The sequence below is a fragment of the Heptranchias perlo genome, chromosome 4 (assembly GCF_035084215.1).
Source record: "Heptranchias perlo isolate sHepPer1 chromosome 4, sHepPer1.hap1, whole genome shotgun sequence".
Classification (NCBI taxonomy): domain Eukaryota; kingdom Metazoa; phylum Chordata; class Chondrichthyes; order Hexanchiformes; family Hexanchidae; genus Heptranchias; species Heptranchias perlo.
In genome coordinates, this window is record NC_090328.1 from 67,851,645 (window position 1) to 67,873,347 (window position 21,703).

Below are 21,703 nucleotides of genomic sequence, written 5' to 3' on the forward strand. Positions count from 1 at the left end.
TTCCACTGCTGCTGCTTAATCCAATTTATGTAATGAGCCTACTTGCAATGTGTCCTTGTAGCATTCTTAGGAAAAGTTTGCAAGGACAACATTTTTGTTGAAGAAATTATTTCTATTAGGAGATTTCTTGTGTTGTTGCTTATGGTTCCAGTATTGGCGAGCAGTGTATTGGAGTACTCTTCAACTCTAGCGCTAAGCCACGAATGAGTGACAATAACATTTTCTGAAGCAATATATTGCAATTCTTGGAGGGCAGAAATTAAATAAAACATTATTGTCACTCTGTACTGGCTCAGTGCTGATATGAGGAATTGTTGGACTTGGTCTCGTGTGCATTGCTCCCAATTGAATGGAGTCAATGTCCTCATGCACACATTTGGTTCGCTCTGGGAAAATGTTCTTCCTTGAATTGCACAGACTACATAATCCAGGCAGGAAGACTTAGTTGATACTAGTTATGTTTGGTGAGGTGAGTAAAGGCGCAAGTTTAGAAATCTGGGTGGGCAGCGGTGGAGGGATCGGAATTTGGGGTGGAACCCGTTTCTGCCAGGTTTCCACCCCCTTTGAGAACCTGGCTGGGGATTTAGAAGAAGCTGAATGATTTAAAGAAAAACACATAGCTAAGGCATGAATATTACCGTGAAGTAGCAGCACAGGACATGAAGGGAAATATTTTCTAAAGATGAATACAAAAATCGCTGTACTGACACAGAGAAATGTTAGCAAAGATACAAAGTATTAGAAGTGATAGTGAAAATGGCAGAATTATATAAATTACATTGTAAATGCCATTGATGGAAAAGGCAATGTGCTGCAGGAAACAATTTCCACAGGCTAAATCATCATATCTCAGTCCCAACTGTTCTTATGTTTAAAGGCAAAATTCACACATGTGGGCACAGCATGAAACAGATAGCAGACCCCCAGGCAGTGAAACAATTCCTACCAGGAAATGGAGTTGATCAATTTAGGAGGAAATCTGTAAGTAATTCGAACTGTCGACATTTGAGATGGGAGGGGTTCATAAATACTGGTATGTACCATATCAATCACAAAAATTTAGAAATTTCACTCTGTATTGGGCAGAATTCTGGAAAATAGAGATGCGGGGAGGGTCAGAATTTGGGTTAGAATCTGGATCCAGTATGCAAGAAACCCCAATCGAGGGTGCAGGTACTTCTGCCCACATCTGGTGGTATTCTCGGGAATCCCATCAGAAGCACCTCTGATAGGCTTAGTAAGAGCTGCGCCCACTGAGAGCTGGTGTAAGTCCCTTTCTAAACGTATAGTGGGGCCCAAAGTTAAATAGGAAACAGCAAAAAAAAGAAATGTAGGACCTTTTTGTATTAATTATATTCTCTGATTTGCATGATATGTTACATCAGCATACCTATGCACACTGTGCACAAGTGCATAATAGACATATAATGCCAAAGTAGCACTAAAAAAGCTTCTACAAATACATAAAGGGCAAAAGAGTAACTAGGGAGAGAGTAGGGCCTCTTAAGGATCAACAAGGTCATCTATGTGCGGAACCACAAGAGATGGTTGAGATCCTGAATGAATATTTCACATCGGTATTTACGGTTGAGAAAGGCATGGATGTTAGGGAACTTGGGGAAATAAATAGTGATGTCTTGAGGAGTGTACATATTACAGAGAGGGAGGTGCTGGAAGTCTTAACACGCATCAAGGTAGATAAATCTCCGGGACCGGATGAAATGTATCCCAGGACGTTATGGGAGGTTAGGGAGGAAATTGCGGGTCCCCTAGCAGAGATATTTGAATCATCCACCGCTACAGGTGAGGTGCCTGAAGATTGGAGGGTAGCAAATGTTGTGCCTTTGTTTAAGAAGGGCGGCAGGGAAAAGCCTGGGAACTACAGACCGGTGAGCCTGACATCTGTAGTGAGTAAGTTATTAGAGGGTATTCTGAGGGACAGGATCAACAGGCATTTGGAGAGGCAGGGACTAATTAGGAACAGTCAGCATGGTTTTGTGAGAGGAAAATCATGTCTCACGAATTTGATTGAGTTTTTTGAAGGGGTAACCAAGAAGATAGATGAGGGCTGTGCAGTAGACGTGGTCTACATGGACTTTAGCAAAGCCTTTGACAAGGTACCGCATGGTAGGTTGTTACATAAGGTTAAATCTCATGGGATCCAAGGTGAGGTAGCCAATTGGATACAAAATTGGCTTGACGACAGAAGACAGAGGGTGGTTGTAGAGGGTTGTTTTTCAAACTGGAGGCCTGTGACCAGCGGTGTGCCTCAGGGATCGGTGCTGGGTCCGCTGTTATTTGTTATTTATATTAATGATTTGGATGAGAATTTAGGAGGCATGGTTAGTAAGTTTGCAGATGACACCAAGATTGGTGGCATTGTGGACAGTGAAGAAGGTTATCTAGAATTGCAACGGGATCTTGATAAATTGGGCCAGTGGGCCGATGAATGGCAGATGGAGTTTAATTTAGATAAATGCGAGGTGATGCATTTTGGTAGATTGAATCGGGCCAGGACCTACTCCATTAATGGTAGGGCGTTGGGGAGAGTTATAGAACAAAGAGATCTAGGAGTACAGGTTCATAGCTCCTTGAAAGTGGAGTCACAGGTGGATAGGGTGGTGAAGAAGGCATTCGGCATGCTTGGTTTCATTGGTCAGAACATTGAATGCAGGAGTTGGGATGTCTTGTTGAAGTTGTACAGGGCATTGGTGAGGCCACACTTGGAGTACTGTGTACAGTTCTGGTCACCCTATTATAGAAAGGATATTATTAAACTAGAAAGAGTGCAGAAAAGATTTACTAGGATGCTACCGGGACTTGATGGTTTGACTTATAGGGAGAGGTTAGACAGACTGGGACTTTTTTCCCTGGAGAGTAGGAGGTTAAGGGGTGATCTTATAGAAGTCTATAAAATAATGAGGGGCATAGATAAGGTAGATAGTCAAAATCTTTTCCCAAAGGTAGGGGAGTCTATAACGAGGGGGCATAGATTTAAGGTGAGAGGGGAGAGATACAAAAGGGTCCAGAGGGGCAATTTTTTCACTCAAAGGGTGGTGAGTGTCTGGAACGAGCTGCCAGAGGCAGTAGTAGAGGCGGATACAATTTTGTCTTTTAAAAAGCATTTGGACAGTTACATGGGTAAGATGGGTATAGAGGGATATGGGCCAAGTGCAGGAAATTGGGACTAGCTTAGTGGTATAAACTGGGCGACATGGACATGTTGGGCCGAAGGGCCTGTTTCCATGTTGTAACTTCTATGATTCTATGATTCTATGAAAAAAATAAACTGCTTACATGTTCATACGGGGTAATTTTCCATATTCACATCTCTGGGGGCTGAGCTTGCCTGTCATGAGTACATATAAGAAATTTGGGCATGTGAAATCAGACAATGACCCCTATAATGTCATATCTGCTCTCTTCACGCAGCAAGCAGAACCACGTGGTTGACCAGTCACACCGTAAGACGACCATACAGTTGAGCATCAACTGCCCATTTGAATCAGGCACCAGCACAGACACATACTATAGGAAATCATCATAGTGATGTTGATTGAAGCACACAAGAATGTAACAAATACTTGCGATGAAGGGGTTGCAGTAGTGGAGGGAACCCTATCTTTCATCTGTGGTTGGTTGCCAATTGCAATGCAATGTGGCACTATCACAATTTTGATCCCTCTGGGTATGCCACTGTTTTACCTAATCCTGGAAGAAGAGAAAGATCTGAAGACGCATGAGAGGGAGATGCATTTACATTATTGGGTGGTCATGCCACATAGAATCATAGAATCATAGAAAGGTTACAGCACGGAAGGAGGCCATTTGGTCCATCGTGTCCGTGCCAGCTCTATGCAAGAGCAATCCAGCTAGTCCCACTCCCCCGCCCTATCCCCATAGTCCTGCAAATGTTTTTCCTTTCAAGTACTTATCCAGTTCCCTATTGAAAGCCACAATTAGATCTACCTCCACCACCCCCTCGGGCAGTGCATTCCAGATCATAACCACTTGCTGCGTAAACAAGTTTTTCCTCATGTCACCTTTGGTTCTTTTGTCAATCACCTTAAATCTATGCCCTCTGGTTCTTGACCCTTCTGTCAATGGGAACAGTTTCTCTCTATCTATTCTGTCTAGACCCTTCATGATTTTAAATACCTCTATCAAATCTCCTCTCAACCAGCTCTGTTCCAAGGAGAACAACCCCAGCTTCTCCAGTCTATCCATGTAACTAAAGTCCCTCATCCCTGGAATCATTCTAGTAAATCTTTTCTGCACCCTCTCTAAGGCCTTCACATCTTTCCTAAAGTGTGGTGCCCAGAACTGGACATAATACTCCAGTTGTGGTCGAACTAGTGTTTTATAAAGGTTCATCATGACGTCCTTGCTTTTGGATCCATCTTACCAAACCCCCATATGTACAGACCAGGGTATACCTACCTTGACATGTCAGAAGAGATCTGTGTGAGGTCGTTATGATTCATGAAAAAAGTAATGACAGAAATATGTCTCCTGGAACCAGGCCTTCTGATCATTTCTACAAAAGAGACTGTTGGATCTGCCAGATGCTTTATTTGCTAGAGCAAAGTACGTCATTAATTTCCCCATGGAAACCACCCAACAATAGGGGAGAGCCTTGTGCTTTTACTGTGTCGTATGTTTCCCCAGTGTATTCATGTATGGAAACAGCTCACACCACATTAATGTGCAGATGGTCTATGACCATTTGTACAGAAGCATGCATATGAATGCCCTGGTAGATGTCTTGGATTTCTTTATTTTGTGGCAATTGATGGCTCCACCATTATTTGAAAAGCCAAGAGACTAGATGAGCAGCTGTTCGGGGACCAAGGTTAACTGTAGCTCATGACCCTCTTGAGACAGTTGAAGAGTGATATTCTGAGACACAAGCCACACCAGAACCATCGTGGAGCAGATTGTTGGGATGTTGAAGCAAAAATTCTGATTCCTTGGGGGATATCTGGAGCTTGAAGAAATGTATATAAAACCTCACTTGAAGAAGGGGAGAATGTCAAGACTGGTTCTCATAGATGATAACTTCACTTAAGTGTCGGTGTCAAACAATACACAAAGAAGTGCATTTTCTAGGTTAGTGCTGCCAACACAGAGCTTCACAGATGGGAGCACATATCAAAAATTAGGGCTCAGAGGTTGCCATTTCCATTTCACAACCAACATGATCTACCGTCTATCGAGTTAATGGATGGAAATTTGTGCAGGGTGCAAATCAACCAGAATACAAATCTCACAAATATGTCAGCCTAGCTTTTAAATGGTGGAGGTCTTTTGCAAATTTGGCAAATTAGGACGAACCATGGTGTCAAGTACATGACACTGTCCCAGTGGCAGCAGGACCATTGTACTTATTGAAATTATGTGTGTGTATTGTTTACTTCCTAATCCCCTTCTTAGTGCCAAGTCAGTTTAGGAATGAGTGTGGTGGCATATTGCTGTTGCTCAATGGGACCACATGATTCACCTGTGGCAAATGCCCTATCCTGCTGGGTCATGAGATGGCACTGCCACTACTGCCAGCAGCTCAGTGTCTACTCTGGCTGGCTGATACTATCTGCTACTTGCCTTTCTGCAGACCTCTGAAGGGGCTGGTGGGCAGGGCAAATGGGTCCTTGCCCTAAGAAGTGAAGCCCTTATCCATCTCTACTCTTGTCATACCCCAGCTGTTGGCTGCCCCTACTGGATGACCAGGGATCTCCATGGCACAGACATTTGGCCAGAACTACAGACTGTGAAACCTGCCATCAAGGCTGAAGCTGATTCCCTAACCTCGATAGTCCAGAAGTAAGAGCCTCCTCTAAAGTGGAGTTCAAGATCTCAGTAGCAACGGATGCAATGTTGGCAAGCAAACTGCACCAGTCCCCTGTCGTTGGGGCATCCTCCCACAGGATGTCCTAGAATTACCACTTGCTCCATTGTGTCCAATTCTGGACACTGCAGTTTAGGAAGGATGTCAAGACCTTAGAGAGCATGCAGAAGAGATTTGCTAGAATGGTACCAGGGATGAGGGACTTCAGTTATGTGGAGAGACTGGAGAAGCTGGGATTGTTCTCCTTTGAGCAGAGAAGGTTAAGAGGAGATTTGAACAGAGTGAATAAGGAAAAATTGTTTCCAGTGGAAGAAGGATCAGTAATCAGAGGACACAGATTTAAGGTGACTGGCAAAAGAACCAGAGGCAACATGAGGAAGCATTTTTTTTACGCAGTGAGTTGTTATGATCTGGCTAAAAGGGCAGTGGAAACGGATTCAATTGTAACTTTCAAAATAGAATTGGATAAATACTTGAAGGGAAAAAATTTACAGGGCTTTGGGTCAAGAGCGGGGGAGTGGGACTAATTGGATAGCTCTTTCAAAGAGCTGGCACAGGCACGATGGGCCAAATGACATCCTTCAGTGTTGTACCATACTATGATACTATGATAACATTTAGCACAATAATCTTGAATATAATAACAGTTATGTCAATTTATGATTTGTGCATTAATGTCAGCTATTAATATAATAATAATATGAAATTTGTCTCATCTTTAGCTATCTATAATCCAAATATAACATTGGAAATGTCATGGAGACTGGGTGATGTAGTGAATGAAATACTGGCCTTAACATATAAGAACCAGTTCAAATCTCATTGGAACATTTAAGATTATGAGGGGGCTTGACATCATAGATGCTGAAAGATTGTTTCCCCTGGCTAGAGAGTCTAGAACTAGGGGGCATGGTCTCAGGATAAGGGGTCGGCCATTTAAGACTGAGATGAGGAGGAATTTCTTCATGCAGAGGATTGTGAATCTTTGGAATTCTCTACCCCAGAGGGCCTTGGATGTTCAGTCGTTGAGTATATTCAAGGCTGAGATAGATAGATTTTTGGACTCTAGGGGAATCAAGGGATATGGGGATCTGGCCGGAAAGTGGAGTTGAGGGCGTAGATCAGCCATGATCTGATCGCATGGCAGAGCAGGCTCAAGGGGTCGTATGGCCTACTCCTGCTTCTATTTCTTATGTTCTTATGTTCTTAAATATAGCCTGGACTGATAATGAATGAAAGTCTCCTCTGTCTGCTGGCTGTAAGGGTCCTATGAGAAATGAATTTGGGCAGTCTCAGTCTAGTTCTCAATGGAAATGGCCCTACAGCACAAAACTGTCCCTAATCACTACTAATTGGCACTAAATTGGTCACCTTCCTTAGAGACATCACAGGATTGTGACTGAAAGTGAATGGTACAAATATGCGAAACAAATATTTGTAGAGATATGAGACCTGATAGGAACATAGGAACACGGGGAGGCCATTCATCCTCCTATTCCACCATTCAATTAGATCACGGCTGATCTGTACCTCAATTCCATTTTCCCGCCTATGAATGGCCTAACTCTAGTTTTAAGATTGTGCCCGTTTGTTCTTGATTCTCCCACCAGGGGAAATTGCTGTTCTGTATCTACGCTATCAAATTCTTTTATTATTTTAAACTCATTGATTCCTGCCAATCGGGTGTTGTCGGTGAGGTATTGCACTCACAGGGAGTTCTGGTCAGGAATTCAGGGGCCCCTAATATTTCATTTTCTGCCCAATAATTTAAATGGACAGAAAATGAGGGAATGAAGGACCAGCATTCCCTGTGAGCTTTGCTTTTTGCTGGGAATTAATAGGGACATGTTAATGGTATCTCCCTCAATCTATTTCCGGTTATCTCTTGGAGCCATTTATACCATTTGAGATGGTTCTGCCTAAAGTGACTTATTTAGTTCTAATTTCCTAATGTTTAAATAATATCCCTTAGATTTTGAGCCTCAGTCAGAAAGAACTATTTGATCAGATTTTTGAAAACGTCTATTAGGTCACTTTGAATTCTCTTTCCCAATGAAAGCACTTCAATTGCTATTTGCCCTTATGGTTTAGGCAGTGTTAACCACATTAGAACTGATCCACACCTGAAGACAAAAAATTACCCCCTGATTTTTAACTGTATTTGCAAACAAAATGAAGAGGGGAGGTTCTTGCTGCGCTTAACATGGACAGTAGCCAATCAGGTCCAATCCAATCATTGAAAATCATTTCCCAGCTTGGTTTGGATCACATAGAAAACAAACTGAAATCCTCCCCTACCTTTCTACTGAGAAAAATAACACTCTTGATAAAAAAAATCTTTGTTTTGGTTTCTAAATGTTAACAGAGAGTTGCTGTTAATCACAGGTATGGTCTAAGTAAGCAGACTTAAGTAAATACTTAAGTAAGTAAAAAAGAAGCAGTTGTTAATATTTTAAATGGAAAACTTGCTTGAAATAAAATTTTGAGAATTAAAACTCCAATTTATTTTGAATTCTTTTGGAAAAAGCAAACTCTGAAATCCTCATAAGAGGAAGCTCCCTTGACATCAACTCACAGAAATCTATTGATGCATCCTGGGAAATTCTGCAAACTGCACTTGCCCTGAATGCACCAATGTGGTTGTAAATTCTCTCAAACTGTTCTGGGGGAAATTATCCATTCAAAGCCTTGAAATAAAATTTTTAAGGAAGGTATTAAAAGACAAAAAAAAAAATCAGTGGGTAAATTTAAACATGCTACTGGGAAATAAATAATTTTTTGTTTTTAAAAAAAAATGTTGCTTGAAACCTTATTTTGGACATTAGAATTGCAGTTACAGTGAAACGGGTGGACAAAAGTTTAATTGGTAGGTTTTCGTGTCTGGTCATTCACGGTTGCTTGTTTTCATTAGTCCTAAGTAGTTTCTCATTTGGCAGTTTATAAAGTCACTTACCTTGCTTTGATTTCTACCTCTTCAGTTCTCATTTGCCATTTTACTTTGAACCAATCAACAAAATGTGATGCTGCAAGTGTTGACGTGACTTAAAGGTAGTGATACAGGAAGTAATACTATATGCTAGACTGAGATGAATTGTATGATTTTTAATCTAGCAGATATTTGCACAGAATCATCTAGAGAATTTCAATAGATGATTATTTTTAGACTTTTAATATGAAGTAAAGTGGTGGAAGGGCCAAACATTTAAGGCTGTTTTCCTAATAAAATGACAGCAATAACGAATATTATAAAACTATTGCATTTCAGAATGTATTGTTGGCTTCATTCCATTCAAATTAAAAGTTCATATTCCAATATGGGCTCAAGCCTCTCTGTAGAGAACATAAAAAATCTTCTGTTGGGGAGGAGGCATGGAAGCCCAGAAAATAATTTCTTTTTATTGGCAGTTAAAAAGAAAAATGTGCCTAGCCCAATCCTAAGTCACTGTCAACTATTTGACTGTCGTCCAGTTATTGTATCATCAGAAATACTCTTTAGTACAGCAGATGGTATTGTCTTTTCTCATCGGTGCAGAATGAACCTGGAGTGAATAGAAGAGCTCACATTTCTGACAATCAATTTGAGCCTTTGGTCAGTTCGAAATAGGAGGTTAATGTACCTTGGCAGGGTCTTGAGTCAGTGGACTGAGATTTAATTGAAAGAGCCTCACAACATATTATAGAAAGGTCAGACGAGCCGCTATCACTTTTGTGTTTAGGAGACAGATTAAACAGACGGGAGTTGTACGACTGGGTGGCCTAATGAGCACTAGCAACAGTAAATCACAGGCCCCAGATATATGGTTAAATCAGCAATCATATCAAAATTTTACCTATCCAAAGTGCCATTTAAGGATGTTATGTTGGACAAGAGCAACTGATCATTTCAGGTTAGAAGTTAATAGGACTTCTTATTTATTGCAAATATATAAATTATGCTCACTGTAATCATAGAATCATAGAATCATAGAAGTTACAACATGGAAACAGGCCCTTCGGCCCAACATGTCCATGTCGCCCAGTTTATACCACTAAGCTAGTCCCAATTTCCTGCACTTGGCCCATATCCCTCTATACCCATCTTACCCATGTAACTGTCCAAATGCTTTTTAAAAGACAAAATTGTACCCGCCTCAACTGCTGCCTCTGGCAGCTCGTTCCAGACACTCACCACCCTTTGAGTGAAAAAATTGCCCCTCTGGACCCTTTTGTATCTCTCCCCTCTCACCTTAAATCTATGCCCCCTCGTTATAGACTCCCCTACCTTTGGGAAAAGATTTTGACTATCTACCTTATCTATGATCTACCATGGCCTTTTCAAAGGGTATTTATATTGCTCTCATGGATTTTGTTGCATTGGCTATTTTATGACCTCTATCTGATTTTCCTACACTTATTGTTACGGCTCTTGTTAGGCTATTTCTGACCCTGGCTGATTTTGATCCTCCCTGGGCCAGAAGTGCTGAAGCCCAATTCCCAAATGCTCCAACTCTGCTCTGGCTGAGATTGCCAACTCAGCAATTAATCTCACTCTTAACTAAATGTCCATCTGTCTCCTTTAAAAAGTAATAACACATCACTAATTGTTTTTGACAAATGTCTACTTCATCAATTACTCTATGTCAAAAAAGTCAGAATTTCCACTTTCATGTCCTCTAATCATACACTTAAATAGCCCACTTACATCCATATTATTCAAGCCGTTCAACGTTCTATAGAACTGAACTATGTCCCCTCCCAATCTTTTCTCTGGTGCCTTTCACGTCCTTAGGATGTCCCAAAGCATCCAATGAGGTACTTTTGAAGTGTAGTCACTGTTGTAATGTAGGTAACTGTGGCAACACTGCATACACAAAAGATCCCACCAACAGCAACGATAAAAATGAACAGATAATCTGTTTTTGACTAAGAAGTGAGAGTGTTACCACCGAGGCAAGGCTGACATCTAAATAAAACTTATCATTTCACTTTGAATACTTACCCATGTCATTTTGAAGTTGAAAACAATATCTAAATTTGGTCTTAACAATGAGTTATACAAGGTTAAAATAACTTGGTTTAACTTATATGTGTTTGAGATTCAATCTAGTACTTGATTAGTTTTGTTCACAATAGTCTTGCAATGATAATTTCAGTAAATAATTAATAGTCACAGCCAATCGTTTTTCTGTTTTGTCGTTGCCATTGTGAGCATTTTTTTAAGTTCCCTGAACAATGTGCATTACCTTACAATTTGCAAAATTAAAGAAGTACTATCTTGATTAAAAATTGTTTTGTCATTTTTTTTTACAAATACACAAGGTGGCACAAATTGCATTGAAACACAGCCGTGCCGGATTCTTCCCCCTCCCATTCGGCAAGCTCCCTGTCACAGCCCATTGAGCACTGGCAGCTCGCTGATCACATTCAAATGAGGCCCGACCACAAAAATGGTTTAGGTCTCCCGCTAACGCCATCGGCAGTTGATGTGATATCTCTGCCCTTCATGCACTCGATGTGCGCTGCATATGAAAATCACATCCTCTGCTTCTACCTCATGGTGGGTATTGAAAAGAGGCACAGGCAAACCTGTTCATTACAGATATCTACAACAATTTTGTCATAGATCAAGACTGGAGTAGTGTCAGCCAGGCTCAGTGGTAGTCCTCTCCCCTCTGAGTCAGACAGTTGTGGGTTCAATGCCAATCCAGTACTTGAGTATGTAATGTAGGCTGACACTCCAGTGCAATTATATATTTTTAAAAGTGCCATGTTTCAGATGAGGCATTAAACCAATTCCCAGTTTAGACAGACATAACGGGGGTGATTTTAGGGGGCAATTGCGGGTGCGTTGGGGATGGGGAGGTTCCGAAAATCGCGCAAATCCCATTCGGGTTCGGAAGCCGGCTCCAACCCGCCAACTTCCGAGTTTCCCAGGGACCCATCTGTGTGCACGCGGGCGACCCGAAACCTGAAGTCCCGCCGACAATTAAAGCTGGCGAGATGACAGTTAAAGAGCCAAATGTACCTCATCGAGGTACTTAAGGCACTTTACCTGTGGCAGGGTAAGTGATTAGAAAGATTTTTAACTTACTTGGACAGCTTGCCCACTGCTTCTGATTCACACTTGGTGAAACCAGGCATGAAGGGCCGGATCAGGGAGAAAGAAACTAAATAAAATAAATAAAAAACTATAGAAGGAAGTGAAAACACTAAATGAACCTACCTTTGAAACCTGCTCTGATGTCCGATGTCTCCCGTTCCGGTGTCCCCCTCTTCACCATCCCGATGTCCCCGCATGTTCCCCCTCTCCCTCCCGATCTTCCCCTCTCCTCTCCAATCTTCCCCTCTCCCCCCCCAATCTTCCCCTCTCCTCCCCGATCTTCCCCTCACCCCCCTCAATCTTCCCCTCTCCTCCCCCCAGTCTTCCCCTCTCTTCTCCCTCGGTCTTCCCCTCTCCTCCCCCCTCCCGGGCTTCCAGTCCAGCGCTGGATGACGTCTGGCTCGCTCTCTCTTTCCTGCACCCACCCTCGCATTGCAGCTCCTGATGGCAGCCAGCCTGTCAATCAGGCTAGCTGCCGGGCGCGAAACCCGCAGAGGACGTTAATCATCAGCAATCAACGTGTGATTGCGTCGGAAATGGTAAGTTTGGTTCATGCGTGTTTGCCACGCACCCAATCGTCCCCACGTTGCCGACCCGCCTCCCCGCTAATATCGGGGCCAACATATCCCATGTTATTCTTTGACGAAGAGTAGGGTGTCCCAGTGTCCCAGCCAACATTTATCCCTTAACCAACACCACCAAAAACATATTACCTGATCACTAATACCATTTTCTGTTTGTGGGACCTTGCCATGCACAAATTAGCTTCCATGTTTGCTTACATAACAACACTGACTACACTACAAAAGTCATTTATTGGCTGTTTGACGGTTTCGGATGTCCTGAAGATGTGAAAGGTGCTATATATTTACCAGTCTTTAAGTGTTGCTAATATATGAAATGCAATGAAAGTACAAAAAAAAGTGGTGTTAGTTCTAATGGCATTCATGTCAGTTATGGATTGTAGCATAATAATAACCATCATCACCACTACAGATGTGCACTGCCTTTCACATTCTCTGCATATTGCTGTGTGCAATATTGCAAAACCAGAAATCAATAACCAATAGGACTTCACCTTTATTCAGCCAACTTTAACCAGCTACATCACTCAATGTCATCACTTGAAAATGAGGTACACTATTTTATCATGTTGCTGAATTTAAGTTAGCTGTGTGTCTGCAAACATGCATTTTTGTCTGTAAATAGTCAAAAGAAACTAATCCAGATGCTTTTGTAAACTTTTCCACAATGTGCTCTTCATTTTCTCCAGTACTGAATCATTCTGGCTGGCTCATGATCACTAATATCACTCACGACTGCCACTTGAGAATGATATATTACTTGTATGGCTGAGTATCAGCTTATTGGCCAGTAACAGCACTGAATTTTTGTATTACCTTTCCACAATGTACTGTTCTTCAGTATTGCTCAACCACATGCAATCTGACCCATTATCTGAGGCCAAAAACTAGTGTTATTAATAGATGGCACTGTACTGAAGGTAACACGTGCAGCAGTATATATATAGGGAGATAATAATGGTAGATTCTGAAAGCAAAATATTCCTGCAATTATTTGGTTGACAAAAATGTTCTTTTCCTATTCAAAGGGATTTTAGCAAGTCAAACCTGGATGAGTTTCATTCAAATTTAATCCATTTAAACTAGACGCTTGAACTGATTCAGGCTCCTGCATCCTTATTTCATACTGCCCAGCCCATAAAATGACTGAGAGCAGAATAAGGAATATGAATTTAAATCTGCTACTGAAAAGAGGGTATTTGACTATTTTCAGCTTTGTATTTGAGTGGCAGTGATGTTCCCATTCCCAAATAGCATTTGCTGGATCTTTTTCAGGATTAACAAATTGGATGAAAGTTCTAGTTAAATACCTTGAGGCATATTTTGATTTTTTTTATAACATACAAATTATATCAAAGTTAATTTTTCAAACTAATGTACTTACTTAACTCTTTCCAGTTCTGGTCTTTTCATGCAAACAGGTATCACCATTCAACACAACCACCATTTGGAATGCCAGACACTGATTTCACAGACACTCACAACACACATGTCTACGAACATTGACATCAAATTCAACCATTTCCAAACAGTCTGGGGTTGTTTACAACTGCCTGAACCATAGAAGCACAAAGACACTTTAGAGATACAGGAAATATTGCTCGATGGATGCTAGAAGAGTGGAGAAATGCATTCTTCATTTGCACAGCATTACAGGGTATAAAGTAAGAATGTAAAATGTAAGTGTGTGAATGAGAAGAAACTATTAAGGATCTTCATTGACATAAATCGAAATTGAAGGGTAAATGGGATGCAGTGTTGTGCAAATTAATATACATTTTGATTTAATACAACAGAACAAAACCAAAATTCAGAATCCCACAACAACCAGAGCGCAGTGCTATAATTAAACACAGCTGGCCAGTGAAGTGAAGAAGCAATGGCATTATTTGCATACAGTGAAAGTGGTCATAAGTGAAACCCACCTCAGATTTTAATGACATTGTTTTAAATCAACAAAGAGCAAATGTGATGTCATGTCTAGACATCATGCAAATGAATATGAAAACAATCCAGTCCAAATTTAAACCAATAAGATTAATTTGAATTATAATCCTCCGCCACTGTAGATTAAATGTTCCTGTAACAAGGCGGCTGGATTCAGAGATCCATCTGTGCTCATTACCAATAGCTTGGGCATAGTTTAATCACTAGTATTAACTCATTTTCTAGCAGATGTTATCAACAGTAACTTTACCCTTTTTTCAAAAAGGTCAAAGTAGCAAAAGACAAACTTAATTTTATAAAAATATTACATTTATTAACACTTATTTTGCACATGTAAATACTGTAGCAATGCTAAATAATTGCCTGCACCTTTTATAAAACTCTTGTACATTATCTTTAGGATGTGAAAACATGAAGATATTAAATTTCCATCTTCAATTCTTTAAACCAAATTTGTCTTCTACAATTCTAAAATTATGATCAGCAGTTATAATTATTAAAGATATGTAACAATAATTATTATCTGAATGCTTTCTTGGTCTTTCATAGCTTTATCCTGAAATATGGTTAAATGCAATGTAAATTGTCTAGCTTAAATAATGTTTTCTGGTTCTTTTTTACATTTTGCCCTGTTTTTCAAATATTTTCTTCCCCATGCAAAGTTCCTTGCACCACAAACCCATCTCTGACTAAGAGGGCATGAGACACCTGCCGTGAGGTTCTGAGAGTGTGACTTACTGGCATAATGAGTAGCATAACTAACTCCTCCTGTCAATGTTCCCTCCTTTCATCAGCAGAAAGGCCTTGGGGGTGATTTTAAACCCCAAGAGCGGGTGGGTTGGGGGTGGGTGGGAGTTGAAAATAGTTGTTTTTTGGGTCTCGACCGCAACCCGGCTTTATTTCCGGGTTTAACGCCGGCGCGGAAAAGTACAGGCTTCCCACTGGGAATGCAAAGTCTGAATATTTTACAGTTGCGATCCCAAAAAACCAACTATTTTCAACTCACACTGCCCCCAAACCTACCCCTTCTTTGGGTTTAAAATCACGCCCCTTATTTCTCATCCCGGCCCCCTTAGGCTATTTCTATCTGAGATTTGAAAGTCACTATAAAATACAAATCTGAGCCCCACAACACAACTTGTCAATGCACTAACTTTTGAATACACCAACTCATATTAGGATGCAGTTCCATTGGCAACCTGACACCCTTCAATGTCTCTCCCAAGCACCATTCTTCATCTGTGTAGGGTCTCCTACACCACAAACCCCCTCTAACTAAGAGGCTGTGATAACCAAATATTAAGCTTTTGCACTGTGACAGACATAATTGGTAAAAGGTTCAAACGAGTGGAACAAGTAACTACTCCTGACATTGAGTGGGAGTAGACTACTATTTGAACTTGAGATACATCACTACCAATCTTCACCCTCTCCTCACCTGATGTCCAGGCAAGCAGCGTTTCCAGCAGACGTACCTCGACAGTGATCAGGAATTGGTTTCAGACTTTCAAAATCAATTGAGCGGGGATCTGCATAGGTTAATTAGAATTAGACAATTGAGCCCAGTTTTAGCACCCACATCACTTGCTCCAGTTGGGATTAGTTAGCTCAGCTCAGTTTGGGAATCAAACCTGAGTCCTTCTTAGTTTGTATATCACGATTCCATGCAGGACACTGAATTTATCAACTGAGGCTTTGGGCTAGGTGTGCCATCTTTATTTTAAAGTAATACTTTTCTAAATATATATGAAGATCTCATTTGATAAATGATCTTGTACAGAACCCGATTTGGCTCATTTTCAGTATCTGATTGAGTAAAATGGACAATAAAGGTTTAAGAAAAAATCAATTAAATCAAATAAACTTTATAAATGTAGTACGTAAAAATAGAAAAATCAACAACAAACATTAATTCTTTTTAAAAACAGAGTAAGAATGCTCTTGTCAAATCCTGATGACATCAACACTGGTTGGATCTACACATACCAGACCTATTCAGACAAAGCCTGCTGCTGTCTACAAGGAAAATCATGTTCTGTACCACTGCACACCCTCAAGCACCATTTCATTAAAAACATTGGGTTTCACAACCATTAAATCATCAGAATAACCCTCCACGGCTGAATGTGGTGATGTGCCTGTAAGAACAAGGGAACACATAGAAAAAAAATGGAATTAAAGTATACAATGAACAAAAGGTTTAAATTTAACAATTCTGTTTAAGTGTTATTTAATGCTGATGTATTTTTCATGCTTTACAATGATTTTCAAATTTCTAGCACTGCTACCGTTACTATAGTGCTACATTGTACATTTTTGTAAGATATTTATTTCTTCACGTGAAAGTAACGCAGCTTCAAATTACCAGGATTTCTAGATGTGCAGAAACTAATGGGAATGCACTGACTTGTTGATTCAGAATATCGGCATTCTTAAATAAAAATCATCGCTCAAAGCATTTGTCACAGCAGTCAATGTGCCATCCAAATGGAATTCATTTTTACTTAGCAGGACGAAGGTTAACAAAATACAGCACACTCCCAAAGGGTATATCATAAGTACATTAGAGAACTCTACAGGGTTTTGCACCTTTATTTGTGTTCACTTTTCCTACATGACTAAATCTGAGCAGCTCTCAAAGTGCTATAACCCAGAAATGACTTCTCATGCATGGTCCAAAGACATTATACAATACGGTCGATTCACTATTATGTGACAAACAAAAGAAAAATGCTGATGGGCAAAAGTGTAAGTTTTGAAGATGTTTTTTTTTACTTTAAAACATTTTGCTGGGAGTAATTGTATCTCAACCATTCTGGTTGTCTTGAGTGTGAAAGCATCAAATATACACAGTCAGGCAGTCATTAGTATCCAAAGAATAATGGCCTGACCCTATAGCTATAAGGTCAGGTTCCTCAAACCACTGAAGGTTTTGGTCACGACACAACTGTGCGGGCAGACAAACAGAAAACTGCGAATAAATAGAAAGCTTGGGCCTTCGTGCCATAATATAGAGACTAGTGTGCAGCCTTTAACTCAGTGAAATTTTAAGAAAGCAATATTTTTAATTTCTCTTGTTTGATAAAATCACTTTACACATATTTGATAAGTTTTTTTTTCTTACTTTTCATTGAAAATTGAGCTCTTGCTTCTCATATTTATAAAATTAAAATAATCTTTGAATTGAACAAAAATAATATTATAGTGTAAAATACATTTCAATTGATATCACATGTATTGCACTAATAGCTGAAGCTGTCATCACATGGGCCTTTGCTCAGCAGGAAGGCATAAACATTACTGACAGCCAGCATTTTGTTAAGGGACAGTAATTTCATTTAAACGTCTGTCAGTTCTCAGGGATGCATGGAGATGAATAGACTCTAAACAATAGTCGCATTTGTCACACCACCGGCTTCCCTAATACTCGATGGGGCAATCAGGCCAAACCATGTTGAATACAAAGGCATAATTAATCAAATGGACAAATGGCACAAATTGTTCTAGTGTGCACTATAGTGGTCTGGGATTTCCATGGAAACGCTGGCTTCAGCATCCACGTTAATGACCACTGTTTCTAATCAAGTGCAAAACATAGTGAGTGGAGCTGTCAGGTAGAATCATCTTGTAACAATTTTTGAATAGTATTTCTCTATTAAAGCTTTCCCTTTGACAAGATAATACTTGGCATAATCTTTTCAACACTGCATTTTAAATAAATTATAGATTCATACATATGTCAGCATAAAATATTATAAGATTAATTGATAATAGACATATTGTCCAAATATTTCATCATTTATTTTCTTCCATAATTATAATATTTGGAACAACTTTGCAAAATTCAATACCTATGCGTTGTGAAAATAATCACAAAGCCCTAAAATAGAATTATTATAAAATGTAACAAAAAGTATGACATAACATGTTGATTCACTAATATCATGCTAGAGTTTCTTTTGGTAGTGTTCATCACTAGATTTTAATTAAGCTAGTATATAACTGACCTTCCCTCCAAGGTAAAGCGTTTTGATTTGCATTATGTTTTTCAAAAGCAACAGAATTATGTGGGCAAGGCGGACACGGTATCATCACAGTCCGGCTGCAGAACTGCTGAAAGCAGCTGAAAAGATGAACAGGTTAAAGCTGGAAATCAATCAGAAATGTATTTCTTTTGTGCTAGATGGATTAAGAACTGATGGACGTTTCATGTTTATGACAGCAATCTCACAGTGGCCTCAACCCATACTTTGGAGTGCATTTAAGATTAATTCTGATTAGATCAGATCCCACTTAAGGTCAAAGCATTTCCATCTACAAAAGCACTTCTAGTCACTGTATTGTAATATTTCTAATTACTATATGATCAAACTCCAAATGAATTCCCGATTGAATTTTTAAAATGTACATTTGGTTGGTATCAATTTAAGATCAAATATCCTATCTTCTTCCCAAAGAACAATATCTTGTTAAAGAAATACTGCATGATACAGCCTGTCTGGCTGCAAGTCAGGGTTTTAACACATTTTTTTATCAGTTAGCATTGCAAAACCAATACAAATTGCTGCTTATTGCTTTGTTAAGGTTTCAGTTAGTGGTGTTAATTAAGATTTGTTTTTGATGGAAATCTTGTGCAATTTTTGATTCCACTGAAAATTTTTCTAGTCAACAGCAAAGTTGTGAATTTCAGGGGTTTATGCATGTTTTAAAATCATGCTGTGTTGGGTCCGAGCAATCAGGGTCTCAACAACGTTGCAACGGAATGTTAGGTATTACCACAAACGAAGAGCATCATTTTAATTGTTTGTAAATGTACAAACGCAAATTCTTGTACACCTTTGCTCTCCAAATACAAAACTATTGAATTTTTAAAATTATCTTTCATGATAATACATGTTGTTTTAATTTAATTACAATAATCAATGCTGTATCTTAAGCATGGTATAAGATGTTACGTCACAAATTAATAACTTGCACAATAATTTTAAAAAACTTTTCAAAGTAACAAATTAAGGAACTTCAGGGTCAGAGTTCATCAATAACAACAACAACTTGCCTTTATATAGACACTTCACAGGAGCATTATCAGAACAAAATTGACACCGAGCCAAAGAAAAATATAGTTTCCCCTTCTGTGTCCATTTCGTCACTCTGGATATAGAAGCAAATGTTGGCGAATGCTGCAGGTGTTTGATGGAGATACTGATCCAGTGGGCTGGATTTTCCTGTGAGCATCAGAGAAATGGTGGGGCAGGCCTTCCACCCAAACATATGTTCCCGCCGGTACCTGACCACATTTTCCTTGGATGAGAAGGGAACCTCAGTTATTACGAATGGTGGGTTTGGAGTGGGTATCCTGCTTCTGACTGGATAGTTGGTGTAGATTTCTCTGTGAAGGAACAACCATCTTGGAGTAGGTTAGGGTGGTAAATGGAGCAAAATAGGTTCTGAGATCCTACTGCCTCAAATAGACAGCAAAAAATCGGCACCTGAACTATCCTCCCAAAAAATGCACCAATCCCTTTCAAGGCCTGATGTGAGTCCAAACCGCCTTATGTAAAAGGAGTGAAGAGGACTTGGCCAACGCCTCTGACCCATTTCCCCCAATTTCTTCCCCAAAACAATTATTGCCACTGTATAAGTTCTGGTAAGAACTGCAGGTAGACACTACATTGTAGGGGGTGATGGTGTGTGTCAGCTTCACCTCTGACTTCTGAGCGGTTTGAATCGCTCCCACTCCCTGGGTTCTAGACCTTGGACTTATTTGGGGGTTGTGACAAAAATGCAGCAGACAACTGGTTTTGGTGCAAGAAACTTTGATCTTTATTCAAGAGAGAAAATACAACACAACAATCTTTACACTCTAATAAAAAGGTGGAACACTTCAGTACATACGAGGGAAATTACAGTAGGAAGATACCTCACCCCTCCCAATCCCACTATACTAGCTAAGTTGGACTCTAAAGGACCAGAGATAATGCTCACCAAACGAATCCTTGACAGTAATTCACCCAGAGGTAAGTCAGGAATAGATCGTAGAGTGGAATCTTTGCGATCTTCGGTTTTCTCCCGTGTTCGTTTTCCTTGGTCGCGGTGGCCCAATATTACCCGGTTGGTTGGTGGTAATATTCGGTTGGTTGTTTCGTAAGGCCCTTGTTGCCGTGAGGTGTCTAATGGTCACTGGGGCTGTTGCCCTGGTTTCTTCTTGTGTGTCGGCCTGCTTCTAGAGCTGCTGACCTTCTCTGTTGAACTGCTTTCCTGTTGCCCCCTCGGCTTGTTGAACTGTCGTCCCCCGAGCTGTCGAACTCCTGGCTGAACTGAACTGCTTTGCCCTTGCAGGTCTGGCTGACCGGTTCTCTCACGTAGGGTTCGTTGGTTTCGCTGGAAGCTGCTCTCCTTCCAGAGACAGGCAGAACAAGAGACGCAGAACACCAGAACCAGCAAGAGCCAGAGAGAACGAGAGAGGTTTTGAGTTTCCACTTCTATATCCCTCTCTTACAATGGTCTTCGTCGCTTAAAAAAACGCACTTCATGTCTGTTTAAACAGTTCTTACAAAGTCCTTAAGAATCTTTGATGGCTTTTGATGGTCCCTCATCATGTTGCAATTGCTTCTCCCGATGGGTCATTGTTTTAATTCCGATTTGCTGATCACCTGGTATACAGACTTCCTTTTGTATCCAACGTCCTAGGTGTTGATCGGTTTTACTTTAAAACAAAGACATGGCCCCACCATGTCTGGATCAGTTGCCTCTTTCGATGGCCTACTGCCTTTCGAATTAGTGCTGAGTGTCGACCACCTGCTGTAGGTTTTGCATTAAAACAGAGACATGTCTGAAGCAGTAATTCTCCCACATTCCACTGTGTGTGTTGTTGATTCATCTGGTGACCTCTCATCTATCCTTCCATCTTAGGATTTTAGTCAATGGCCAAAGTTTTCCATACTCAGGGAAAAGGTGAATTCCCAGAATTCTTACAGTCGCCCCTACGAGGAAGCGAGTCCCTTAAAGAACGTGGATTCTTCGAAAAGTACTTTTCCCTGGTCGATGCTTCCTGGTGCGGCGTGTGTGTGAGTCGGCCCAATATTTCATCACCCTGAAATAGTTAGAAAAGAGTCCAAAGTCCTTTTCTTTAGGGCTTTTCTCCGCGTTTTGGGGAATTTTGAGAATCTTACAACATTGAGGAGGTAAGTTTGTGTGCTGTGACTGAATATTGGCATTATTTTTGGCAGCAATTTGATCTCTTTATTA